We start from the raw sequence: 14,908 nt of genomic DNA, 5'->3' as shown, positions 1-14,908 counted from the left end.
TCTCAGATTCTCTCTTTTTGTTTAATTCGTAAATAAAACAAAAATGCGGTTAAATATATCGTATATGTAGCGCATATTTCCTAATTTGAATTTGAACACTTCGAACTCACTCGTCACACTGTTCTATGGTTTAGTCCGATATGAGCTAGCAGAGGGACCTAATGGACCTATAGATCATGGGCTCCAACATCCAAGATTAACCGGTTAAACTCATTAACCTTGTTAACCAACATTCGTTAACTACTAGGACACTCCACTATAGCCTAGTAGTTGCACTCCCCTCACTATAGATATATTTCTGTCCATTTGATATAACCATGATTAATAAGTCGATCCTTCACAGGTTGTTCGTAACTAGAGCTGGGTCAATTTAACTTTTGTACACCCATTGTACACCCATTGTTCCTATTATCAAACATACCTCTTAACTTTTGTACACCCATTGTTGGGCAACCCATAGTAAAAAGTCTTTATTTACATCCCAAGACTTTATACTTACCATTTTAGGAAACAAAGAAAAAGAAAAGAAGAAGAAGAAGAAGAAAGCTCTCTGTTCTTATTATGTTCTTGTTTTGTTCTAAACGACATATTCTCATCGAGGACTTCATGTGTTTCCTACAATACAACAAAATACGACCTTAATACCTAGGCTCAAGAATTCATACATACGTTTCAAAGTGCATAACAAGGGCATTTGGTCTAGTGGTATGATTCTCGCTTTAGGTGCGAGAGGTCTTGAGTTCAATTCTCGGAATATGCCCCTTTAAGAGATTGTAGAATTAAAGATATTTACGAAGTAAATAAATACACATTAAAATAACATAAGTTAAATACAGAGGTACGGGGATCGTTACCATGCATGTAGTCTTGCTTCAAAAATGATCTTCAACCAAAATAATTTGAGCGGAGTCATTCATAATCTCAAACCTACAAGGTAGGTTCTAAAGCACAAAAACATGTGGATAAATTTTAAATATAGAGGCGCATAAAACATATGGACTAGCAACTAAAAATGATAGATTCATTACAAGGGCATTTGGTCTAGTGGTATGATTCTCGCTTCGGGTGCGAGAGGTCTCGAGTTCGATTCTCGAAATGCCCCCTTCAATTATATCAAGTTGTACAAAGAAATAAAGATGTTTGAAAAAAAAAGAAGAAGAAGAAGCTATATTTAATCTTTTTAATTATAATTTATAAGTGTTTTTATAACATATTAATTGAAGAATACAGAATTGTGTATGTAAGATTCTCTTCCAATCTTGGAAACCATACCACTTTCAAATTAGAGAAAGTCATGATGGTAGTACCATTTATTTTCTATTCAAATTATTCCATGAGGGCTTGAGAAAGTCTTGCAAAAGAAGATGATGGTAGTACTATTTATTTTCTATTGCAGACTTTTGATAGAGCATCGACCCTAACTTCAAAGGCATTACACCCTTGACCCTAACTACAAGGGCATTTGGTCTAGTGGTATGATTCTCACTTCGGGTGCAAGAGGTTTCGAGTTCGATTTTCGTCTAGTGGTATGATTCTCACTTCGGGTGCAAGAGGTTTCGAGTTCGATTTTCGAAATGCTCCCAACAATTATATCAAATTGAATAAAGAAATAATTCACATGGATGTTTGAAAAAAAAAAAAAAAAAAAAAAAAGAAGAATAGAAGACTTGAGATTCTCTTCCAATCATTTCATGAGAACTTGAGATTCTTTCAGCAGTGAGACAATGATTATGTGCCTCGACGAACAAGTCAACTGTGCAAAATTCAGACTGCATGGACAACAGCAGTGTATGCTCGAGTCACGTTTGGAAGAAACTAGTCACATTCTCCTATAATACATTTTGGGAAATTTTTTGGGAAATTTTAGTCCGGGAGGGTGTAGATATGAAATGAGCATGCCACCTTGGACAACAAATTATTTACAAAAATTGCTGAGACATGCAGCCATAGACAACACGCCATGGGCAATCATGACCGTGACATCTGTCCCCACACAATTTATTGATAACCAACTCTTCATATACTCAGCATTGTAGGACGAGGCTGATTTTAGGTCTCTCGATGCACTTCCAGCTGATCTCAGAATGAGGAGTCTTTTCCAATCTACTAGGAGCTGTTGAAAATCACTTCTCGGTTCGTTGACTCTTCATGTCTTCTCTATTGGTGTCTTTCCTACTTTCTTCGCATGAAAATCTTTCTTCTTTGCATGACGTCATACCAACTGCTTCTACTTGATGTCTTCTTGGTCAAAATAATAACGTTTCAAGTTACTGACGTGGACAACAAGGTTAGTCCGCATCCATAAGAGCAATTGGATCCTATATGATGTCTTCATAATCTTGTGGATCATGGGCAATCATGACCGTGACATCTGTCCCCACACAATTTATTGATAACCAACTCTTCATATACTCAGCATTGTAGGACGAGGCTGATTTTAGGTCTCTCGATGCACTTCCAGCTGATCTCAGAATGAGGAGTCTTTTCCAATCTACTAGGAGCTGTTGAAAATCACTTCTCGGTTCGTTGACTCTTCATGTCTTCTCTATTGGTGTCTTTCCTACTTTCTTCGCATGAAAATCTTTCTTCTTTGCATGACGTCATACCAACTGCTTCTACTTGATGTCTTCTTGGTCAAAATAATAACGTTTCAAGTTACTGACGTGGACAACAAGGTTAGTCCGCATCCATAAGAGCAATTGGATCCTATATGATGTCTTCATAATCTTGTGGATCATGGGCAATCATGACCGTGACATCTGTCCCCACACAATTTATTGATAACCAACTCTTCATATACTCAGCATTGTAGGACGAGGCTGATTTTAGGTCTCTCGATGCACTTCCAGCTGATCTCAGAATGAGGAGTCTTTTCCAATCTACTAGGAGCTGTTGAAAATCACTTCTCGGTTCGTTGACTCTTCATGTCTTCTCTATTGGTGTCTTTCCTACTTTCTTCGCATGAAAATCTTTCTTCTTTGCATGACGTCATACCAACTGCTTCTACTTGATGTCTTCTTGGTCAAAATAATAACGTTTCAAGTTACTGACGTGGACAACAAGGTTAGTCCGCATCCATAAGAGCAATTGGATCCTATATGATGTCTTCATAATCTTGTGGATAACTTCGACTAGTCCATAGTATTTTTGCACCAGTCTTTGGTTCTTGTTGCTTTGAACTTGAAGTTGATATGACGTTAACTTATATAAACTCTCTATTTTTCTTGAAATTGTTGTTGTTGACGCTTCTGACTGACCCTTCTCTTCATCCATCTGGTATTTCTGTGTGAACATGTGTTGCTTCAGTGACTTGTTTTTTTTCTTCCTTCTCCAATAGAGGCGTTGGCTTGGTGTCTTTACCCAGCATTTGAGTGATCATTGACAAGAGCCTCTGCGGGTCTAATAAACTTGACTGTTAACAAGTCATTTAGCTTTTCATAGAATTTAGCTAGCTCAGGCTCAACTGCATGACATTTGTTTGTGGCAGGCGATCTCGACTGCAACATAAAACTAATCTTGTGATTTATCTCTCCTGGTGGGGATAAATCCATTATCTGACCTTCTTGTTTTGCGTTGTGGTGTTCATGTAGTGGCAACAAGGTTGCTATTGAGGTTTGCTCACTCGAGCTCCCCTTTCAATTATAACAATAGCAGCAAACGTAGATTCATCGTGGCTAAGATTCTTTCTCAACTGTAGTATCGACATCATTTTCACCCCTCTTGGTTGATGGATGTTTTTCTGAATGATCGTCGAATTAGACTCCATTACAACTAGGCATTTTGCTAGGGACATGTAAATGACTTTGTGTTCCAGTAGGACGTTCATCCCTAACACGACGTCGAAGTCATCCATTTCAACTATCATAAAATGATTTGCCTAGTCCAAGGCTCTAGCTTGATTAGAGTTCTCATTGTGACTCTTAAAACAGGTAAAGCTTCCAATTTGACGGCGTTCATCTTTCCTGTATCTCGATGCCGAAGGATGTTAAAATATTTTGCATTGGTCTCGATAATGAGTTGTGGGTGGTTCTAGAGTCGACAATGGTGTTCCTTGCTACTTTGTGCTTTATCCAGACCTTGACATACATAATATATATATATATATATTCTTTTAACTATAGCACATATGGTCCATGAAAGAATTGTAACTCTTATGCTCATTAATATTATAATGGTTACCACCTAAATTATAACGTAGAGTTAGAGAATTGATGTCCAATTAGCCAACCCTAAATTTGTAATCTTGGTAGAGTGATTGAAATTACAATGGAAGTAGTTTAAACTCCTAGTACCTTAAATGAAGTTGATCTCTTCTAATAAAACATGAATTTCTCTTTAATATCGTTAATACAATTATGCTTCATCTTGAACCTTTCAAAAAGGAAACTAAAAGTAAGTTCAATTGAACTCCATTTTATTGTCATCTTGAATGATGTGTAGGATATATTCTTGATTTACCTTGATATTTCATATTAGTTAAGCTTTTTGCAAAATCACAAGTAGACCACAACAACAACGAGCTTGGGTCTGTTTATTATTTTAAAGAAATTTTTATTCTCCATTCATCTGTAATAACTCTCCAACTAAATTCATATTATGCAACGAAACAAATTTTTTACTCCTAAGAAATAAAATATGCACTTTAACTAAAATTTCAACAATCTTATTGCGATACAACATAGATGACAACTATAGCCTTCAAATAAATACAACATAGATAGAAACTCTAGTGTTGATCCATAATATAACACCTACTACCTAAATTATGACCTAAAAATTTGAAAACATAAGTTGTAGTTGAAAATTACACAAAACAATCCCCTAAATCTAAGAATTCCTGTCCAATTAGTCAATCCTAAAGATTGTAACTAGCATAGAGCAATTAAAGCTCCACATGAAGTAATTTAAAGTTCCAGTTACTTAACTAAAGTTTATCTCCTCTTTAATGAAGCATGAGTTGTACTTAAGTTCATGAAATTCTTATAGACTCCAACTCTTAGTGCTATTGATGCAATTATATTTTATATGAGTTTGTCATAAATGAAACTCAGGTGCCTTCAATACAACTTTATTTTCTTGCCATACGAGGCAAAATAGAAGAACTAAATCAAACAAATTAATGAACTGAACCGAAAATCTAACCAAACTGATTAGTTTGTTTCCTTTGTTGGTTGGTTGGTTTATTTGATACCCCTTATAAATTAGAATAATTCAATATTACATGCCTCCTTACAAACGAGTAAAATACTAGACCATCAACTTTTTGTTTTATAGCCAACAACCCCCAGGAAAATAGATTTCAAACTTGAGAGAAAAAAACATATTGAGTAGGAGCTAAAAATGTTGTGTTTTCTAGTAAGGGCATTTGGTCTAGTGATATGATTCTCGCTTAGGGTATGAGAGGTCCCAAGTTCAATTCTCAAAATGCCCTTATTTCTTAATCTTTTTTTAGTATGAGAATTTATACTTACCATTTTACCATCTTAATAAACCATGAAAAAAAGAGGAAAAACAAAAGTTAAGGCAATTAAAACTATTATGATAATGCTCTTAATATCGCAATCCTGTAAATAATTTCATAATTAATCAAACCCTAGATCTAGAAGATATCGTAACAAAAGAAAATAAATGAAACCCTAGATCTAAAAGATATCATAACAAAAGAAAATAAATGAAACCGAGTAAATAATTTCTAATAACAAAAGAAAATAAATTAAATAACGATGATACATTCAATAAACAACTTAATATAAAGTCCATAATAAGGGCATTTGATTTAGTGGTATGATTCTTGCTTTTGGTGCAAGAGGTCTCGAGTTTGATAACCAAGAGTGACCCAATTCACTCCTCTCGGAAGAGAATGTTTGCTCTTAACATCATTTTGTGTTTCCTCTCATAGCCATAAAGTTGTACAAATTGGTTTAAAAGGATGATATTCATTATGGATGAGTAATTTCGCGATTTTTCAGAATTCTTGGCTAAAAGTTGCATAAAGAAATTGAGAGCCTCCATTGGCTTATTTTTCTTCCCACCCTCCTTACAAACTTACAATATTTGAAAGTTAGATATGGAGGCTGATTATTTATAGTAAAAATATATAATAAATATTTATATATAGTAAGTGGTTATATGTATTAAAGCTATATATATAATAAACTAGAATAATATATTTACCCATCAGTCCATTCTTTCAAAATGTATATTTCTCATTCTTCATATCCTTTATTTGCATACCTGAAGTCATTAATACAAAACTTTTAGTCAATATTTCTCCTTACATTTTCTCTATCATGTTTTTCTTGTTCATTTCGATCGAGTGTGTGATCCTAATAACTGGTGTCAGAGCGAGGCAAGATTCACCATGATCTGTGAATATGGAAAGTTCAAAGACTGGAATTGAAAAGTTTGATGGATTCGATATAAGTTTCTAGAAGATGCAGATTGAAGATTCACCATGATCTGTACCAGAAAGATCTTCAGAAACTTCTTTTGGGGGTGAAGCCGGATACCATGATCACAGAGGGTTGATTTGGTTGACGCTGTCCAGAAACATGACGTTCAACCTCATCAAAGAGAAGACAACATTAGGCCTATTGAAGGTGTTGTAAAATATGTACGAAAATCTGTCGGCTATGAACAAGATGTATGTAAGGACCGTGCTGACACGATGACTCAAAAAGGCGGGTAAAATTTTCCTTCTTGATAAAACAATTAAAATTTAAAACATAATTTTCATTATACCAAAGTAGTGTGCGCACATTACTAATTTAAAATACGACGTAATGATTAAAACACAAAATAAGAAACAGACACAAAACATTTTAAAACAAAGGGTTGAAGACGACGGGTGAGGTTTGTCTATGGCACCTCCTCCAGACTCCGCTTCTGTTCTTGACCAGCTCCTTATCACCTGGAAAAAAAAATGGAGAATAAGGAATGAGTACAAGACTCAGTAAGTAGCCTACTTGTAGGCTCTTAATCGTGTCCTTGATATGCTAGGGTACCACATTCTTTGTTCTTGCTTGTTCTTGATCTTTTTCTTGTTGTAAGTACTTAGGCCCTCTAATTTTTGTTCTTGACTTGGGGTTCTTATCTTGATCTTTCATGAGGACCTTGGTCCTTGAATCCTAAAACCATGGTTTTCCTTTAAGGGCTTTAGTACTATGGTTTTTGGTTCTTGGTCCTTTGTTCATGATTCTTGTCCTTAGAACTAGGATCTTGATCCTTGTTCTATTCCTTGATCTTTCTCTTGTTCTTGGTACTTCTTGGTTCTTGTTTTGTTCTTGATTCATTCTCCAAGACACTCCCCCTAGGATTTATGGCATTAGACATGCACCTGAATATCCTGTGTCTAAGGCTTCATGCGTTTCAAGTGACACAGCCTTAACCTACGTCCAAGACTTCATGCATTCCAAGTGACGTAGTCTTACCGAATCTTAGGGCTTGCCCTTCGATACGATCTGCTTAATCCTATGCCCAAGGCTTCAAGTGTTCCAAGCGGCATAGTGTGAAAACCTACATCCAAGGCTTCTTACGTTCCAAGCGATGTAGTCTTAATACTGCATCAAGGGCTTGCCCTATAATATAGTTTGTTTAACCTACGCTCAAGGCTTCATGCGTTCCAAGCAACATAGTCTAAGTCATGAGCATGATGTACCGTGGGAGGTCTTAGGAGGTTCTTGATGCGTGGCTAAGGTAACGTACTCTCTTCTTGTTCCTCTGTGACTTTAGAGTACTCCCCTTAATAGACCGTAAAGGTCACTTGCTCGGTGCATACTTAAACATGGCATCCTACAAGTCTGCAGGGCATCTCTTCTAGGTGAGGGAAACTTGAGGCATGACATCCTGCAAAGGAAACATGGTGCAGGGCATCCCACCTAGAAGAAGAATTCTTGGGCATTGCTTGGTGGGAGGTCATGGGTCACTTTGGACATGATTAGAGTATTACCTAGCATTTTTAAGTTTCTGTTTCTGAGTTTGGGGACCTTAGTCCCTCGTCCTTGAGTGGTACCTAGCATTCTTCTTACTTGGGCATTGCTTGGTGGGAGGTCATGGGTCACTTTGGACATGATTAGAGTATTTCCTAGCATTCTTAAGTTTCTGTTTCTAAGTTTGGGGACCTTAGTCCCTCGTCCTTGAGTGGTACCTAGCATTCTTCTTACTTGGGTAGTTGTAAAGCTTGTATGTTGTTGTTCTTGGTTCTTAATCTTTTAACTTTCTAAGGTCCTTAATTTCTTGAGGCATAAGTTGTAACTTGTATTTGTAACCATATGAACCCATCTTAGTGTAAGTTTTTCTAGAAGGCCATAGATTCCTAGGGAGTTCTTTAGAGGGTTCTAGAAGAGTCTAAAGTCTTGTGGTGTTTCCTTTAGGTGTTTCTTGGATCCTAACTTGGTTTAGGTTCCAAACTTACTCCAATCAACTTGAAACCTTAAAATTATCTTCATGTCCTTCATAATCGACCTTATAAGAAGTAGCAAATCATTTGAAGCACGTATAGACCTTGAAATCTCTTAAGTAGTCCTAGGGGCATTTTGGTCATTTTACACCCAATTCTTGGTTTTGCTACTTAACGTGTTCCAATGGCTTTTCAAACTTCACCAAGTCATCAAACATCATAAAATAAGATCTACTTCAGGGTTTCATAGCATTTGGATGTCATCTAGGTCATGAACCGTAGGTAGATGTCCTTAGGGGCATTATGGTCATTTTGCACCATTTCTTGGTTTACCTACTTATCCTTATCCAATGACTACCAAACTTCGTATATAACCTCAACATGCTATAGTATCCTCAGCCTTAAAATTTTATAGGCAGCAGAGTTCATCTAGTGGGTTATTTTAACATTACGTAAATCCCGAGCAATTTGTTCGGTTCAAGGTCTTAACTTACGGTTCCTAGGGTTTTTCTTTCATAGATCCTAATTTCATACTTGGTTTAGGGTTTCATATTAAAATTCAAGCGATCCCTACAAGTATTTCTTAACAAAAAGTCCAAGGTGGCTACTTCCCTCATTGTCGACATTCGGGACCTTCGTTCTTGAGCTTCCGGTACCCAAATTACCTCAAATTTTCTTTCATAGACTCCTTATTGTGTCTACTTTCTGGAACCATAAGGTTTTTCATGAGAGCCAGTCTGGAAGGGGGATAAAATTGAGAAAATCCGAGGGAAGGTCGAGTTTTGGGTTGACATGGTCGGTTCAACTGAACCGGCCACGTCATCGTCTTCTTCCTCCAAACGGGAAGAAGACGCGCGCGACCGTTCGCGCCGCCGTCTGAAACTCGCCCTCCCCAGCTCCTATCATGCCGTTTCTCCCCTCGATTCCTTCATAAAACTTAATGACGGTATTACAAGGAAGATCTAGAGATTGATTTCATACCTTTTCATGGATCGTAGCCTAAGATTTTTGCTTCCAAAGTTCATCAAAAATATGATTTCTCGTCCGAGTAAAAAACAGAGAATTTCTTATTGGGTAGCTGATTCTAGGGGTTTTCGAGGCTTGATTTCTTCAGGAAACCTCTTCCTTATTATTCCCTCAAGATAAAGGAATTGGTTTGGAAGAACGACTTTGAGTGTGGGATATTAATTTTGAGAAACCACTCTCGGTCTGCAAGTTACCCGACACCTCCGATTTTCAATCTCTTGGGTATCTTGTTCTACGACGTTTCAGCTCTCCATTCCTTCAGAAAAGTTACTCGAATTCTTCCTATGAAGCTAGAGGAATCCTTACCCCCAATTTGAAGGAAAAGAGGTTGTAGATAGGAATTCGACACTTACCCCCAATTTGAACCTGGAACGGATTTTCTTCAATTGGGAACGTTCCTGAGGTTATTTCTCTTCGTGGTCTTCTACTGAAACATTCTCTAGAGGTGCAGAAACCTATTGGGGTTGTCCTTTCTTGAAGAATACTTGTACATCCTTGGATTGGAATTTTGAGTTTTCCTTGAAGCTCTTTAATGGCAGATTGGATTGGGGGAATTGTTTCTAGGCACTTTCAGGACTCTATTCCTTCATAAAACTTGTGGGTAATCTTGTTTAGAAGCTATAGGAACAAGTTTGAAAGGAAATGGTGGAGAACTTCTCTCGAATTTAGAAGAAACCCGAGAGTAGGAGACCGAAAATCTAAACACTTATTGCCAATGACTGGGAGCTCGAACTTGCTCGATTCTTGTTCCAAACGATTGCCCCAACTTCATAATTTATAGGGAAAACATAAACAGACATTGGGAGCTCCAGAATCGTCGTGAATTATCAGTTGGATTTTCTGGAAAATTCGTCGAAAATTTCTACTTCGATCAGAGACTCACCGACTTTCGTTTTGAATCATAGCCGTTGGATGTGATGATCCGTGAGTGTTCTAGAATGTATCAAGGTTTGGAGGAGATCCAATGGCTGAGAGTTGAGATTCGAAGAATTTTGTGCAGAAGGTACTGTGAAGGTTCTAATTTTTCAGCAGAATGACAAATCCATAATTATCCTTAACTTCAAGGGTATTTTGTAATTTGCCACTTTCATAATATTTTATTATTATTTTCTCGAATAATCCATAATTTTTCCTAAAAATTCTTCATCCCTCGTTCGTCATTTTCCCCTTCTTGACCATCTTGAAATTCCTTCTAGATAAGGAATTAAAAATCTACAAAGATCCTTGATAATTGGAAAAATGACCTTTCCGTCTTTTTCGCTTACGATTTCATTCTCAATCCTTCTCCAAAGGTCTTAAGTCCTTAAGATTACTTCCTAAGGTCTAGAAATGACTTACTAAGACCCCTTTCCTTGCTTAATCCAAAACAATTTCTTTCCTTGGATCCTTTGGGTCTTGCATAGGTGCCTTTCCTTCATTTTTTGGGGTGTTACAGAGTATTTGATGCAGAGGTTGTTTAATCTACAAATGTCGTAAGGTAGCTTTGTTGCAAATCATATCAATTACTTCAACGTGATTGAAAGTCAATTGAGTCGGTGGAAATTATGTTCAAAAATGAAATTAAAGCATTGATTTTGATGTCATCTTTACCCGAGTAGTGGTATACTGTTGTTGCTACAATCAACAGTTCACGAGGATTTGATAAACTGAAGTTTGATGAAATTCGAGAGTTAGCGAAAGTATTCCCAAATGGAAAATGGAGATTCATCAGGCGATGTTCCCAGTGTTGATCGAAGCGAAAGAAGTAAATCAAAGAGCCCAAACAAACATGGGCGATCAAAATCAAGGAACCGAAAAAAATCGCCAAACAAACCAAATATGGAGAAAAATGACACTTTCGGACATATGGTACAAAATTGAAGAAAAACAAAATCACAAATTTGAAGATGACAATGATTCTATCTATTCAGCAAAAGATACTAAGGATGCTCTAATTCTTAGCGTGAACAGCCCAATTGAATTCTGGATTTTAGATTCAGTTGCTTCGTTTCATTTATCTTCATGTAAGGAATTGTTTCAAAATTTCAAATAAGGAAATTTTGGGAAGGTGTATCTTGCCGACAACAAAACGTTGGAGATTGAAGGGAAGAGAGATGTCTGCATACAAACTCTAGCAGGAAATGAGTGGACATTATAGGATATCAAATATATTCCTGATCTCAAGAAGAATTTGATCTCTATTGGTCAGTTGGATAGCACAGGTTTTGGAGCCAAGTTTCGAAAGAGTTTGGGGAAGATTGTGAAAGGTGTCATGGTGGTAGCATGACACAAAATCTGGAACCCAATACACCACTGTAGGGTGAACCCTATACACAACTCGTAGTAACAGCAACCATGTTTATACATCCTACAGTAATGTCAATAGACTTGCACATATGAGCGTCAAAGAAATGAAGATGATGGCTGCTAATGGAGTTTTAGAAGGCTTAAAATATATTGATATGGGTGTTTCTGAGAGCTGCCTTATGGAAAAATATAGACGAGTTAGCTTCACAAAGGCTACTTGCACATATGAGCGTCAAAGAAATGAAGATGATGGCTGCTAATGGAGTTTTAGAAGGCTTAAAATATATTGATATGGGTGTTTCTGAGAGCTGCCTTATGGAAAAATATAGACGAGTTAGCTTCACAAAGGCTACTAGAGAACTAAAGAAAGTGCGATTGGGAATGGTCCATATAGACGTTTGGGGACCATCTCGAGTTTCATCATTTCTAGTACCAAAATTCCATTGGTTAAATGTATCGCACTCTGCAGCGACAACTCTCTGTTGTCCTAAGGCTAGTGAGATATCTCACGACCACTCTTTTCCTCCTCAGCATATCTTGACACTATAACTGTGATCCATTATTCTCTTATATGGTTAACATTCACTCTTTAATGTCCGAGGACATTTTATAACTATCACAAAACTCAAAACATACAATAAATTCATATAAGTTTTACAACATATCATATACTTTAAAATAGGGTTAGACTGCTTACTTGATCACGGCGAGACGTGTCATTGAGCTGAGTCATAGAGATATACGACTCTTTATCTTAAGAAAAAATATGTATAATCTAAAATTCGGCTGCTTTGATATCAAACAACTCTTTATTGAACTCTAGTTATATTATTCTTTTTCGCCCTTTTTTTTTTCTTTCTTTATTTTTCCTCTTTATTGAACTCTAATTAGCGATCTTACTATCCCCTACCTAGGAAAGATGGATCAAAATGAAAAATTTACCCTAGCATTAATTTCGACGGATTTTTCTATTTTTTATTATTTTCTTTTATACTTTTAATGAGTTTTTTTTTTTAATATTTGTAACTATTTTTTTCTTCCATATCATATTTAAATTTGGTCTAATCTCTCAATAAATTCCTAAAAATTTGAACTTAAAAAAAAAAAAGTTGAGAAATTAATCTTCATTTGAACTCGTGTTACAGCATAACAGAACATAATATATGTCAAACACTCACAAAGTACGACACGTGGAGGGGTTACGGAGCACGCGTTGTTAATACCTCATACAATTCATCCAACCAAGCGAATAGTAACACCACTTACCTAGTTGGTCCAAAGAAAAGTCACTAAATTTTTTGTATTGATGTTCGTTAGATCATACTCATCGATTTCTAGTTCCAAAGCTAAATCCATACCGACTTCCTTCACTCTCTTTCTTTTTCTCCTTCTTTATTCAAATCGGCATTGGTTAGGGATGAAGAAAGAATGAGTTGGAGATTGAGAAATGGGAAGAGAAATAAAGAATGTGATGGAGGAAGAGGAGGAAATCGGAGGAAGTGGAGAACATGGATAAAATGAGCACCCACGCAACTCTTAAGCCATGTTGAACTCCTAGTACCTTAAATAAATTTGGTCTCCTCTAATAAGACAGGAATTTCTCTTATGATCATTAAATTCTTATAGACCCCAAGCTCAATATCATAAATACAATTATGCTTTATCTTGAACACACCAAACATGAAACTAAAGTGGGTTCAATTTAACTCCATTTTATTGCCATCTTGAATGATGTGTAGGGTATATTCTTGATTTACCTTAAAGATCTTGTCGGATGATAGTTTATATTAGTTAAGCTTTTTGCAAAATCACAGTTAGAAGACAACAACGATGAACCTAGGTCTATTAGTCATTTCAAAGACAATTTCTTTGTCCATCTCATCGGAATAACAGTTCAACTAAATCCATATTATGTAAAAAACAAGTTTACGACTCATAACACCAACTACCTAAATTATGACCTAAAAATTTGAAAACATAAGTTGTAGTTGATAATTGCACAAAAATTTTCCTAAATCCATGAACTTGTGTCCAATTAGTCAATCCTAAAGATTGTAACTAGCATAGAGTAATTGAAGCTCCACGTGAAGTAATTTAAAGTTTCCATTACTTAACTAAAGTTCTTCTCATCTTTAAAGAAGCATGGTTTGCACTTAAGTTCATGAAATGCTTATAGATTCCAACTCTTAGTACTACTAATGCCAGTATGTTTCATATGAGTTTGTCATAAATGAAACTAAGGGTTATAAAATATTGAATTGTTATAATATAGAAGGGTTATAAAATAAACCAACAACCCAACAAAGGAAACAAACTTTTCATTTTATAGCCGTCCAACCACTCAGAAAAATATATCTGAGTAGAAGCTAAATATTAGGTATTTAATAAAAGGCATTTGGTTTAGTGGTACGACCCTCACTTATGGTGCAACCTCAAATGCCCCTATGTCTAAATCTTTTCATATTGAAAGACTTCATATTTATATAAACTTGTTGTTCGTATTATACTTACCATCTTAGGAAATAAAGAAAAAAAAAAAGAAGAAAAACAAAAATTAAGGCGATTAAAATTATAATGATAATGCTCTTAATATCATTTCATGTTTTCCACTTTTGGTAAGTATGCCTATCCAAATCTTAAGCAGATCTAGTAGAAAGCTCTTTGTTCTTATTATGTTCTTGTTTTGTTCTCCAAGACACATTCTACATCCAAGGCTTCAGTTCAAGTACATCGAGAACTTCATGTGTTTCCTGCAATACGACAAAATATGACCTTAATACCTAGGCCCAAGGATTTATACATACGTTTTAAATGGCATAACAAGGGCATTTGGTCTAGTGGTATGATTCTCGCTTTGGGTGCGAGAGGTCTCGAGTTCGATTCTCGAAATGCCCCTTCAAGAGAGATTGTAGAATTAAACGAAGTAAATAAATACAATAAAATGACACAAGTTATAAATTGTGAATGATAAGCTTAAAATAATCTAAATAATAACAATGCATTCTATGTCGAAATGATTCATAAATTATACCTAATTTTTCTAATTTTGGACATGTTATTGATGACGAGACGTTTAGGGTTTTGTGACATGAGAATTGTGGGGATGTAGCTCAGATGGTAGAGTGCTTGCTTTGCATGTGAGAGGTACGAAGATCGACACCCCGCATCTCCAAAATAATACTATCCATTATTAAGTAT

At 36.0% G+C, this 14,908-nt stretch overlaps 2 non-coding genes across 2 annotated transcripts; both read left to right on the top strand.

Annotated features, from left to right (window-relative positions):
- The first annotated feature begins 1,030 nt into the window (after positions 1-1,030).
- On the top strand, positions 1,031-1,102 carry TRNAP-CGG (transfer RNA proline (anticodon CGG)). The gene has a single exon. It is a non-coding gene; the product is annotated as a tRNA-Pro (tRNA).
- Positions 1,103-14,533: 13,431 nt separating this feature from the next.
- Positions 14,534-14,605, top strand: TRNAP-UGG (transfer RNA proline (anticodon UGG)). The gene has a single exon. It is a non-coding gene; the product is annotated as a tRNA-Pro (tRNA).
- Positions 14,606-14,908: the final 303 nt, after the last annotated feature.

This window comes from Cucurbita pepo, chromosome 3, assembly GCF_057944985.1.
Source record: "Cucurbita pepo subsp. pepo isolate OVF chromosome 3, ASM5794498v1, whole genome shotgun sequence".
Classification (NCBI taxonomy): Eukaryota; Viridiplantae; Streptophyta; class Magnoliopsida; order Cucurbitales; family Cucurbitaceae; genus Cucurbita; species Cucurbita pepo.
Note: the sequence above shows the minus strand (reverse complement) of the source record. Positions and strands in the feature narration are given on the sequence as shown.